The sequence below is a fragment of the Panthera pardus genome, unplaced genomic scaffold, assembly GCF_024362965.1.
Source record: "Panthera pardus isolate Hobbes unplaced genomic scaffold, ASM2436296v1 HiC_scaffold_15, whole genome shotgun sequence".
In the NCBI taxonomy this organism is placed as follows: Eukaryota; Metazoa; Chordata; class Mammalia; order Carnivora; family Felidae; genus Panthera; species Panthera pardus.
This window is the reverse complement of record NW_026526710.1, coordinates 40,897,135-40,910,012: the sequence shown is the minus strand read 5'-3', so window position 1 is coordinate 40,910,012 and position 12,878 is coordinate 40,897,135. Positions and strand designations below refer to the sequence as shown.

At 42.9% G+C, this 12,878-nt stretch overlaps 1 protein-coding gene across 2 annotated transcripts in view; it reads right to left on the bottom strand.

Annotated features, from left to right (window-relative positions):
- LAMA3 (laminin subunit alpha 3) overlaps positions 1–12,878 on the bottom strand; it is a 272,359-nt gene that overhangs the window by 153,664 nt on the left and 105,817 nt on the right. The window lies entirely within an intron of this gene.

Sequence of the window (12,878 nt, the reverse complement as noted above, 5' to 3'; positions counted from 1 at the left end):
AGAAATAAAAGGTGAGTATATATTTTATTATTATTATTATTATTATTATCATTATTATTATTATTATTACTTTAGAGATCCCACGGCCCTAGGATCATGACCTGAGCCAAAACCAAGAGTCGGACACTCAACAGATTGAACTGCTCAGGTGCCCCTGCAATGGTTCATTTTTAAATGTCAACTTGGCTATGCTATGAGGCTCAGATGTTTGGCAAGCACCAAGGTAGATGTGGCTGCGAAAGGTTTTTTTTTTTAAGATGTGACTAATATTTAAATAAGTTGACTTTGGGTAAAGCAGATACCTCATCCAATCAGTCGAAAGCCTTAAGAGAAAGTTTCCCAAAGGAGGAGATCTGCCTTTGGACTTGAGCTACCCTATCAGCTCGTCCCTAGGACTCCAGCCCGCCAGCCTGCCCTGCAGATCTCAGACCCACCAGCCCCCATAATAATGCCACTTCCTTAAAATAAATCTCTCTCTCTATACACACACGCATACATCCTATTGGTTCTCTTACTGCTCTTTCTGCTATTTCTGTCTTACAGGAAAGAGAATGCAGAAACCCACACAGGCATTTGGGGCAGCACAATGGTGGCACCTCCAGCCAGCATAATGTGGGGGACATCGCCCCTGGCTCCGACGGCCACAGAGGTTGTCCAGGGAGCCTCAGGAGACACAGTTACGCTCCAGAAGTGAAAACAAAGACCCAGCCTTAAACGCAAGGCACATGGTTTTAAATGGTTTTAAATGCCAAACTCCATCTGGCATCTCATGTCTCGTTTCAATCCAGCCGTCAGTGACAGCTGCCAAATCCCAAACCCAAACCTCAACATTGGCAGCCCCTCTTTACTCTTGGAAATACTATAATGTCTTACGAACACTTTCATTCTGCTCTTTGTGTTGGTCCAGGTCCTTTGGAGTTTCTGGGAGTATTTTACGTCTTGTCTACTCCTGTTTCAGCTTTAAGACCTTTTTGCTCCCAAAGAGCAAAAAAAAAATAATGACAGTCAAGCTCCAAAGGGATAAGAATGTCTGCTGTGTTCCCCAGTGTCTTCCAACATCACACACAGCCCTGGTCCCTAGTATATGCCAAACAGATATCTGTTAAATGAAAGAATAAGTAACTATTGAAATCTTCCTGAGGTCCACTCTGTATATAGTCTCTCAGCATGCATTCCCTTACTGAATCTCGCAACACCGCCACGAGACAGGTGTTGTATGAGTAACGCCATCCTCTTCTCCATCAGTAAATTAGCTCATCAGGTGAGGTGAGGCTCTACAGACAGCATGTAAATCACAAGGTAAACATCGCCCCTTACTGTTTCCGGGATGTTCTTCCTGCCCATGACTTTGGAGCCTTTCCTTCTGTTGGAAAACAGAAAAACACCTTCTGGAAAAGCAGACTGGCTCCTTCCCCGGTCAAAGCCACAAAGCCAACAGTCAGTTCCACAGCACATGCTGCCACTACCACTCACCTCTCTGGTTACCTGGGCATAGGGCAGATTAAATCTACAGAAGATCTAAGGTTTCTTCCAACCAACCACCTCACTATTCTCCTAGACACAACCTGAATTACAAAGTGAAGGGCCAGTTCAAGACCAAATTGCACAGAACGTGGCTTCAGATCGCTCCCCATGCCCAGCCCTAGGGTTTTGTTTCCCCTCTTGGAAAGGCTGGGAGGGCTCTCCTGGGAGCATCCCAGGCCATCAACCTTCCCTACAGCACCATTTGCCAATAGCTGGTGCCATTTCTCTTGGCTGGTTTGTCTGATTCATGGGACTATGCTGACAGGTAGGAGGTTAATCTTGCACTGGCAACCTATTTAGAGGCGTTTTCTATGGAAAGACCAGTCACCACAACCCAAGGATTACAGCAATCTCCAATGGGGACAGTTCCAGGCCCTGGGCTGGGTCAGTGTGGTTGAAATTTGGGGACAGCTGCACTTGGCACACCCTCAGCTCCTATCCATGGGCAGACCATTTATTTCTGCAACCCACTCTCCTAGCCTCTATTGTTTTTTTTTTTTTTTAATGTTTATTTTTGAGACAGAGCATGCATGCATGAGTAGGGTAGGTGCAGAGAGCGGGAGAGAGAGGATGTGAAGCAGGCTCAGCACTGACAGCAGACAGCTTGATACAGGGCTCAAACTCACAAACCATGAAATCATGACCTGAGCCAAAGTCGGACGCTTAACCGACTGAGCCACCCACCCAGGCGCCCCCTCCTAGCTTCTGTTCTAAGTGCTGACAAGCTGCTGCCCAGCAAGCTATACCAGAAAAGAAGGGGAAGGAGAAGGAGCAGGGAGAGAAAAATGAAGGCGAGGAAAGCAGGAATGAGGAGTGTGGGGGTGGGGAGGAAAAGAGGGGGGATGTGGTGGGAGGAGGAAAAGGCAGAGAGTAAACCTCCCCAAATGGACCAAGTTAACTGAGAGAACTACAGTTGTATGCTGTAGTTGAAGATAAAGAACTGAACCAGACATTAGTGTAAACACATGTCTGAAATACAAATAGGCAGTTCTCCAATGTGGTCTCCTATCTATGACGTGACTTTCACCTACGAAAAAGAAAACAGCAGGGCACTTGCATGAGTCGAAATTAAGACAAGAAGAATATGGCACTGTGCTTAGGCAAGTCTGGACCAAATTAAGTTAATGCGAAACATGAATGCAGAAGCATGGTTGGCAAGAACAGCTTAGAAGGGTTTTCAAGCTCCTTTTCAAGAAGATTTTTAAAGTCTTAGGAACATTTTTTGGCTAGAATATATTGGACCGTCTGATGTGGTATTTGGGGTCATGTTAATTCTATTCTAAAATTCAGTGGCCAAGCAATCAGTTTCGTCTTAAAAACACAAAAACAAAAACAAAACAAAAACAAAAATAAAAAACCACACAAGTTAAAACACTGGGTTAGACCCTGCTGCTAGACTAAGCTCAGATGTCAGTGAGTCCAAGCTTCAGCCACTTACCTCAAAGCTGTCCCCAAGGGAAAATTTTAAAAAGATCACAATAGCAATTAGAAAAAGGAAAGAGCAAGAGAAGAGAGACATCACAAATGGAATTCTTCCAGAACCCAGTGGTCCAAATAGAACAACGAGCTTCGGGGTGTATTGCTTATACCACGCCGGGAATGTGGTGGATGGTGCATTTTCCTGAAAAACTTGGAAAAGAGCAGGTGGGCTTCTCAGAGGCTGGGTGTGCTCGGGCAAGGTCCCCTGACATAGGACTTCAGGTGATTTGCTCCCCCCCCCCCCCACCACATACCCCTGCTTGAGTTCCAAAGCCTGAACAGTGCTGTCTCCCTCACTGGAGTGGGACTAGGGTGCACGATGTATCTCTCCCTCTGCCTCACTGTGTGAGCCTTTCCCTCCACTTGAGCCACAACTTTGAACCACAGACAGAACCAGGCAGAGGCTGGCCACACACATTCACCCAGGGAGCCAGGGAGCACCTGTTCCTCTCCTCGGCCCCTCTCTGCAGCCCTCAGCACCGTTCTTCTGTGGTCTGCCTTGCAGTCAGGGAGCTCAGATGACTTTGGTAGACCTTTGGAAGCAGAGCTCCAAACCAACTCTACCAAAAACATAAGTGAGATGATATGTTCCTTTTTTATTTTTTAATCCAGACTCTTATCATTTAACACAAGGGATCTTGCCTTATACACAGTAGCTGATTAGTTTTCACGTCACGTATCATCTTCTTAGGAAGAAAAATGCTACCCTTAAACCTCAGACGTCTTCCTGATCTCTTCTGGATGGTCACTTTGGGGAACCAGGTTTTCTCAGAGAGCTGAGCATTTTACTGACACACAGTTCTGCCACCTGTTTTGGTTACGCACCCTGATTTTGCTGGGGTGGTGGGAGGGGGCGGCTCTTCCCCTTACTCCACCCCTGGATGTGGGGAGACTCAGGCTTGGCCAGTCAGAGCACAGATTTCCACGGCCATGGGGTTGGTTCAGGAATGGGCACGTGATCCAATCAGAACCAGATTTGGCTTGGAGAAATGCATGCTCTTTTCCCTAGACTTGAACCTGGAAGGAGTAATGTCCAAGTCTTTTGGGCTGCCGTAACAAAATACCACAGGCTGGGTGGCTTGAACAACAGACATTTATTTTCTCACTGTTCTAGAGGTTGGGAAGTCCAAGATTAAGGTGCCAGCAGATTCGGTTCCTGGAGACTCTCTTCCTGGCTTTCAGACAGCTCCCTCCCTCCCTGCTGTGCTCTCACGTGGCAGAGAGAGGGCGTGCGAAAGCTCACGGGTGTCCCTTCTCAGAAGGACACTAATCCTATCAGATCAGTGTTCCAACCTTTGACCTCATTTAACCTTAATTACTTCCTTACTCCAAATACAGTCAGTCACACTGGGGGTTAGGACGTAAACATGAATTTGAGGAGGACACAATTCAGGCCTCAGCAATGCCTAAAAAGTGTCAGCTACCATTTTACCACCATCTGAGACCTAAAAATGAAGCCAATCTACAAGACAGCAGACTTGCAAGATGGAGAAAAACAGATCCCACCAACATCTTTTGAGCCCCTGGATCAATCTGTTCCTGAAACCAAATATGCCTGGACAGTTCAATTACAGCCCCTAAATTCTTTATGCCTTAAGCCAGTTTAGGCTACATCTTCTGTTACATGAAACTAGAGTCATAACTGACTCTGTGATCACCCAAATGTTCTCATTGTAAAAGTACTCTTACTAAATAGTATTTTTTTTTGACAGAGAGAGAGAGAGAGAGAGAGAGAAAACATGCAAGTGGGTGAGGGCAGAGGGAGAGAGAATCTTAAGCAGGCTTCATGCCCATTGCAGAGCCTGACACGGGGCTCAATCCCAGGGCCAGGAGATCACGACCTGAGCTGAAATCAAGAGTCGGGCACTTAATCTACTGAGCCACCCAGGCGCCCCACTAAACAGTACTCTTACTAAAATATATTATGGATCTTCCTTCCTTCTGAAACAGATATTCAGACATAATTTCACCCCTTCATCATGATCCAGAGCCATTATTATAATACTCATTTACTTACTCTAATAGTGACACTCTGAGTACCTCCTGAGTTGAGGATTATTTGCTCTTCATTAAATGGTCCCAAGCTGCTATTCTTCCTCAGTTTCATGTCTGCTTTTCTGTTTCCTCCCTTACTGTTAGTGTGTTTGCCTTAGCAATTTTTCCCTCCCTTCTAATTTCGTGTTTCTAGTTCACCACGGGTTTGGCTTAGAAAACAACCAAATTCGTACAATTGTTTTTTAAAAAGAGAGACAGGCATAGGTAAGAGGGGGCCTACAGGATGCTTTTAGTAGTGAAATGCAAGGATTTTAGTGCACATCTTTGGAGGTGTTTTTGTTTGTTTTTTACTTTACAGAGGCAATAGTCGTTGAGGGATCTTACTGCTTGGTTCTCATTTTTCCTCCAGATACAGGAGCCAGATAACCAAATTCCAACTAGATGGAATAATACTCTACTGCAGTTCAAAGAATTATAGCATGTATTTAAAAACAGTAATTTTTTAAGTGGAAAAGAATGGCCAGAGTTTGAAGTTTGTTACAGAAATCCATGTTTAAATAGGCAAAGCATTAAAAATGATCACAGTTCTGGGGGCACCTGGGTGGCTCAGTCGGTTGAGCGTCCGACTTCGGCTCAGGTCATGATCTCACGGTTAACGACTTTGAGCCCCGCTTCAGACTCTGTGCTGACAGCTCAGAGCCTAGAGGCTGCTTCGGATTCTGTGTCTCCCTCTCTCTCTGACCCTTCCCCGCTCATGTTCTGTCTCTGTCTCAAAAATAAATAAACATTAAAAAAAATTTTTTTAAATGATCACAGTTCCTATAAACAAAACAGAATCATGGAGTCCCTTTAAGGAAACTAATGGTGGGGCTCCTGGGTGGCTCAGTCAGCTAAGCATCCAACTTCGGCTCAGGTCATGATCACACGGCTCAGGAGTTCGAGTCCCGCATCGGGCTCTGTGCTGACAGTTCGGAGCCTGGAGCCTGCTTCGGATTCTGTGTCTCCTTCTCCTTCTCTCCCTCTACCCCTCCCCTACTAGCACGCTGCCTCTCTCTCTGTCTCAAAAATAAATAAACAAACAACAAAAAAGAAACTAATGGTAAATTTATGTGGTAAATTAAACCACATAAAGGTGCAACTGAATGTCATGCAATTAGTGTATTAAAAAAGCACAGTTCCTACTGTAATTAAATCAATCCTGTGGCTCTTTTCAACTTCATTCAGTGTAGGTGACTGTCCCCTTGCACCTAGATAAACACAGGAGTAAGTTCTGGGGCTTTTTGGCATTCTCTTAGGTAGGAGAGCAATCATTGGGTCAAAACCCACTTTAAGCTCAAATCTCAGGGCGTTAACAATTCTACCTTCCTACCCTCCTTCTTGCTGGGGTTAAGGCAGAAGAGTAAAGGTAAGATTATGGGTTAAAGATGAAACAGAGTGTGCATCTCAGATGAGTTCCTCACGCCCTTTGGTCCTTGCCCCTGTCCTATAGATCGCGTGTAAAAGATAAGACAGAGTGGTTTCCTGCCCCTTGGACAGGTCTAGGAAGGAATGACGCAATGTATACGGCACAGATGAAATGGATTTATCAGAAGATTGATACAATTTACCGAGCAACGGTTTCCAGGTGAAAGAGGGATCCTAAATTCACCCAAATGCTCCAATTTCAGGCAGTAACTATCTGAGAGTCTGAAGCCCCAGAAGCAAAGAGCAGAATGAAAGAAAAATGACCATCTGCTCAGAATCATAAACAAATCCTCCGGGATTACTTAACATAGGAGATTTTCTTTTTTTTTTTTAGCCACATCCACATTAAGAAATAATTTTACACTGAAACCCAATATACACACAGATTGACAGATGAGAAAGATATAGAAACAGATACTTATTAAAATATAAGCTAACAATGAACAATAACTTTGCAAAACATTTCTTTCCACGACTGCTTATACTGCATTCTAATAATTTCTAGTCTATTGTTTCACTTTAATGCTGGTCCCTACTCACGTGACTTCTCCATACACTAATGTGTGACCTGCAGGGTAAAAACTGCAGTCTTGGGGGGCGCCTGGGTGGCGCAGTCGGTTAAGCGTCCGACTTCAGCCAGGTCACGATCTCGCGGTCCGTGAGTTCGAGCCCCGCATCAGGCTCTGGGCTGATGGCTCAGAGCCTGGAGCCTGTTTCCAATTCTGTGTCTCACTCTCTCTCTGACCCTCCCCCGTTCATGCTCTGTCTCTCTCTGTCCCAAAAATAAATAAAAAACGTTGAAAAAAAAAAAAAAACCTGCAGTCTTGGAAGCCTTGTCCTCATACTTTTTGAGATCCCGGGACCTCTAAGCACTGCGTGTGTTAAGGCAGAGAATATAATTCCTTAAGTACGCCAGGCTGGGAGTCAAGAAACATGGTGTTACTCATCAATCACCCTGCGACTACCTCGTTCTCACTTATTCTCCTGGATCTCAGATCAGTTGACGTAAAAATAAGTAATTTCAATTTCTTTTTTAACTCCCAAAATTCTAATGCATGTTGTTTCATCACTGTTGTAAATAAGCTACCAGGAGAGATGGGTGCAAATGTACAGAGGGATAAGGCTGATGGGTGACCAGAGAGGAAATACCCCATTTTAATGTGTTGGATTTATTGAGATATGATTCATATACAATGTAATTTGTCCATTTAAATATACAATTTAATGTTTTTAATATGTTCACAAGGTTGTGCGACCGTCAGCACAATCTGACTTTAAAATAATTTTTGTTCCCCCTAAAAGAAACCCCATACTCATTAGCAGGCAACCCCCATTGTCCCATCTCCACCTCCCCCCCCCCAACCTCCATCCCAGCCCTAAGCAACCACTCGTCTACTTTCTGTCTCTATGAATTTGCCTGTTCTCAACATTCCACATAAATGGAATCATACAGTATGTGGTCTTTTGTGACTAGCTTCTTTCACTCAGCATCACGTTTTCAAGGTCCGTGCAAGTTGTGGCAGGTGTCCATACTTCATTCTTTTATTCCCAATAATATTTCATAATATGGACATGGTACATTTTATTTATCTATTCATCAGCTCTTGAACATTTAGGTTGTTTCCACTTCTTGGCTACTTTGGCTAATGCTTCCATGGACATTCATATACAAGCTACCATGTGATTTTGTGTTTTCACTTCCCTTGGATATATATACCTAGGAGTAGGCTTTCCTGGATCACATGGGAACTCTAGGTTTAACTTTTTGAGGAATAGCAAAACTGTTTCCAAATGGTCTTATCATTGTGCATTCCTACTAGCAATGTATGAGGGCTCAAATCTCTCCACATCCTTCCCAACATTTGTTACTGCGTGCCTTTATAGTGGCCAGGAAATGATATTTCATTGTGCTTTTAATCTGCATTTACCTAATAACTAACAATATAGCACACTTTTTCATGTGATTATTAGTCCACTGTATATCTTCTTTGGAAAACTATTCAAATCCTTTGTCCATTTATTCATTAGGTTGTCTTTTAATTATAGTGTTGTAAGAGTTCTTTCTTGATACTGTATATCTGTGCCTTATCAGGTACATGAGTTGCAAATACTTTCCTTCTATGGGTTGTGTTTTCACTTTCTTGATGGTGTCCTTTGAAACAAGTTATTTTAAAAGTCCAATATCTATTTTTCCTTTTGTTGCCTGTGCTTTTGGTGTCAAATCTAAGAAACTATTGCCTAACCTAAGGTTACAAACATTTATGTCTATGTTTTCTTCTAGGAGTTTTACAGGCTTTGTTAGCTCTTACATTTAGGCATTTGATCCACTGGGGGTAAAAATTTGCATACGGCATGGTATAGAATCCACTCACATTTAATGTTGTTGTTGATATGGTTGGATTTACCTCTGCCATTTTGCATTTTGTATTCTTTATGTCTCATATCTTTTTGTTTCTCTATTCACCCTTTATTGCCTTGTTTTGTAGTAAATGAATATTTTCTAGTGTAGCATTTGACTTCCTTTAATGACCTGAATAATTATTTTTTGTTATTGTCTTAGTGGTTGCCCTAGAATTTACAAAATACATCTCATCAGAATCTCCTTCAGATTGATATTCACTTAGTTCCAGTGAACTGGTCCAGTTACTCCTATGTAACTCCGTTCTTTGTTTCTGTGGTATTACTGCCATACATATTATGTCTATATATGTCAAAACCCAACAATACGTTGTTAAAATTATTTATATAATCTGTATCTTCTAAAGAAGCCAACAGAAGAGAGAACATACATATGTAGAGAGTATCCTTATCTTTGCTGGTTCTCTTCATTTCTTTCCATAGATTTGATGTCATTTCCTTATTCTAATTCTTATCTTTGTCCTATCTCCTTTGTGCTACTATTATTAAACATATCACATTTCTGTATGTTATAGACTTACACACACCTGTATGTACATATATTCTATGTATGTTATGGGCCCACCCAATATACACATATATGTGTGTGTATGTACAGTCATGTGCAATTTCTTTTAAAATCAGTCAAGACAAGAAAGGATAAAAATATGCAATTATACTATCTTTTGTAATACTTACTGTTAGGGAATAAATTATGTTCCCCCAAATTCATACATTGAAGCTCTAACCCCTGATGTGATTGTATTTGGATATAGGACTTTTAAGAGGGTAATTAAGCTTAAATGAGGTCATAAGGGTGGGGCTCTAATCCTATAGGACTGCTGTCCTTATAAGAAAAGGAAGAGATACCAGAGATCTCTCTCTCTCTCTCTCTTTCATTCTTTCTGCCCACACACAGAGGAAAGGCCATGTGAGGTTGCAAGGAAAACACAGCTGTCTGCAAGCCAGAAAGAGAGTAGTCACCAGAAATCAATTTTCTAGCACTTGATCTTAGAATGCTAGACTCCAGAACTGTGAGAAAATAAATGTCTGTTGTCTGAACCACACAGTCTGTACTATCCTGGTATGGAAGCCCAAGCGGACCAAAACACCTATATGATTGCCTTCCCCAACACTCTGTATTTTGCACATGGATTCCAACTACTGTCTCGTGTCACCTGCTTTCAGCCTTGAAGGACCTCCTTTTGTATTTCTTGTAAGGCAGGTATGCTGGCCTCGAATTCTCTGTTTTTGTTAATCTGGGAATATTTTTATTTTTATTTAATTTTGAAAGATAATTTTGATGGATATAAAATCCTTGCTTGACAATTTTTCCCTGTCAGTTCTTAGAATGTGTGGTCCCACTACCTTCTAGCCTCTGTTGTTTCAGATGAGAAGTCAGTTAACATTCTAATGGGTTCCCTTGCATAGGCTGAGTTATTGTTCTTTTGCCCTTGCAAGATTTTTTCTTTGTTTTTCAACACTTAAACTATGCATTGCCTGAGTATGGATCTCTTTGATTTATCCCGCTTGAAGTTCATTAAACTTCTTAGATGTGTAGATTGTTTTTCATTAGATACAAGGAGTTTTTCTGCCATTATTTCTTTGACTATTTTTTCTGGCCCCTCCTCTCTCCTCTCTGTCTGGTACTCCCCTTCTGTGTATGTCAGTGCACTTTGGTATCCCACATTTCTCTGAGGCTCTGTACATTTATCTTCCTTCTTTTCCTGTTTTCCAGACTGAATCATCTCTATTGATCTACCATCAAGTTTGCTGACTCTTTTGCTGGCTCAAATCTATGACTGAATCCCTGGGGAATTTTTCATTTCAATTATACTTTTCAACTTCAGAATTTCCATTTGGTTATTTTAAAGAATTTCTCTCTCTTCATTGATATTCTCCATTTGATAATACTTTATCATTACACCCTCCTTTAATTCATTAAGCATTGCTTCCTTTAGCTCTTTACACATATTTATAACAACTATTTTGGTCAGCTAAATCAACCATTTGAGCCATTCAAAAGCAGTTTCATTTTTTTAGTATTTATTTATTTTGGGGAGAGAGAGTGTGTGTGAGTGGGGAAGTGGCAGAGAGAGAGGGAGAAAGAGAATCCTAAGCAGGTTCTGCACTATCAGTTGGGATGGAGGGGGTAATGGAGCTCAAATGTCACAGACTTATCGTTCTTACTGATGTTTAGACTTTCTTTTTTTCAATGTTCATTTATTTTTGAGAGAGAGTGAACACAACCAGGAGAGGGGCCAAGAGAGAGGGGTACAGAGGACCCAAAGCGGGCTCTGTGCTGACAGCAGAGAGCCCGATGCGCAGCTTGAACTCATGAACCGTGAGATCATGACCTGAAGCAAAGTTGGATGCTTAAATGACTGAGCCACCCAGGCACCCGAATATTTAGATTTTCTTAAATAAATGTTTCTTTGTTAGCTCTTAGGACAATTTCCAGAGAATTTAAATGATTATTAAAAATTCTTTACCAGTTAAAGTCTGTTTTGTTGGAGAGAGGTCCACTGAACTCTCTACTCTGTCATTCTGGAAGTCCCACCTCCCTCCACTTTGTCCTGCATACACCTTTGCATTTTCTACCCACCTCAAAATGAATTCGTTCCAGTGGTGAATAAACGTGGAAAAGTGCATTCTTAAAATATTGTATTACTCTCTACCTTTATATCTGTATACACAAAGGCACCACCTGATAGCTTTGCCCAAGGGAATGACCAGGTTGGATTAGTAATTCATTCTAGCAGAATGAGTCTGGAGTTGTGGCTGGTAAAGAGGAGGAAGAAAGAAAAGCTTTGAGATACTTTCAACCACAAGAATGGCAGCTGATGCAGAACTAACATGAATGTCAACAGATTATTAGGAAATTAACATGAGACATTCTGTCCACTCCTTGCCCTCAATTTATATTTAAGGTATAACTGGGGAAGTGTCAACAAAACAAAGGGCAGCTAGAAAATGCTTTCCTGTTATAGGAGGGGAAGGAGATAAACTATCTGCCTGTCCTAACCCTCCTCTTCCTGCTTTTGCTGAAAAGGCTTTCTCCTACCATGAGCTCCTCTGGACTTGGGCCCTCGTGGACACCTGAAATGTAAGGTCTCTACTCCCTCTCCCTCCCACTGATTCCTCACTCTGTCCATGACAGACTCAGGGTCTCTGGCTTAAAACAGAAATGTAATCATCCCTAACTTGTGTGCAAAACTTCATGGTTTGGGTATCTTTCCCCAGGAACAACATTATGAGCAAGAATGAGGTTCCCATGCCAGACCATGGAGCCAGTTTAGAGGAATCTACGTCTACTGTGGTTCACACAATTCCAACAGGAGCATGGCCCCTACGGATAGTTCCATGAGAAACACACTGGGCATCCCAACCGCTAATACTGAATTTCTCTAGCTGAGGGGCAGCTTCTGTGGCTCCAAGGTGGCAAAAGCTGAGAGGCAGGGGCAAAGGATAGAGTTCTGGGAACAGGGCACGCTGGCGGGGGGCCGGGAGGAAAAGGAAGCGTTTTCTTTTCACTACAAGTGAGGGCTTCCCAGGCTTGAAGAACTTTACAGTCAGTGCATCTGTAACCTGCATTACTATGAGGCAATTGAGAAACACAGGGGCTAGGCAACTTGCCCCAAGTGACACCTAGTGTGAACCTTGTGGTGCTTCACCACGTTAGCCTCCAGCGCGGGGACAGTCGGTCCTGCTTGCACCGGCCTCCACGGTTTCCCAGTGTGGCTGACCTGGCAGGTGAGAGGGCTCAGTACTGGTTCTGGCCTCCCACCATGTTCAGGGGCTGGCAAGCTAAAAACAGCACTTCCCAGATTCTCCTGGAGCTGGGTTCCGGACATCTGGAGGTCGACTTGGTTTTGCAAAGAAGTACTCCAATAAGGTTAGAAGGGTGGGAAGTAAGGAGAAGGCTGCCTTCTGGCACCTACTGAGCATTTCTGTAGCTGAGTCCCGCGTGGCTTCCTGGGGACCAAGAGATGGCTGTGGAGGTGGTGGGACTGCAGTCC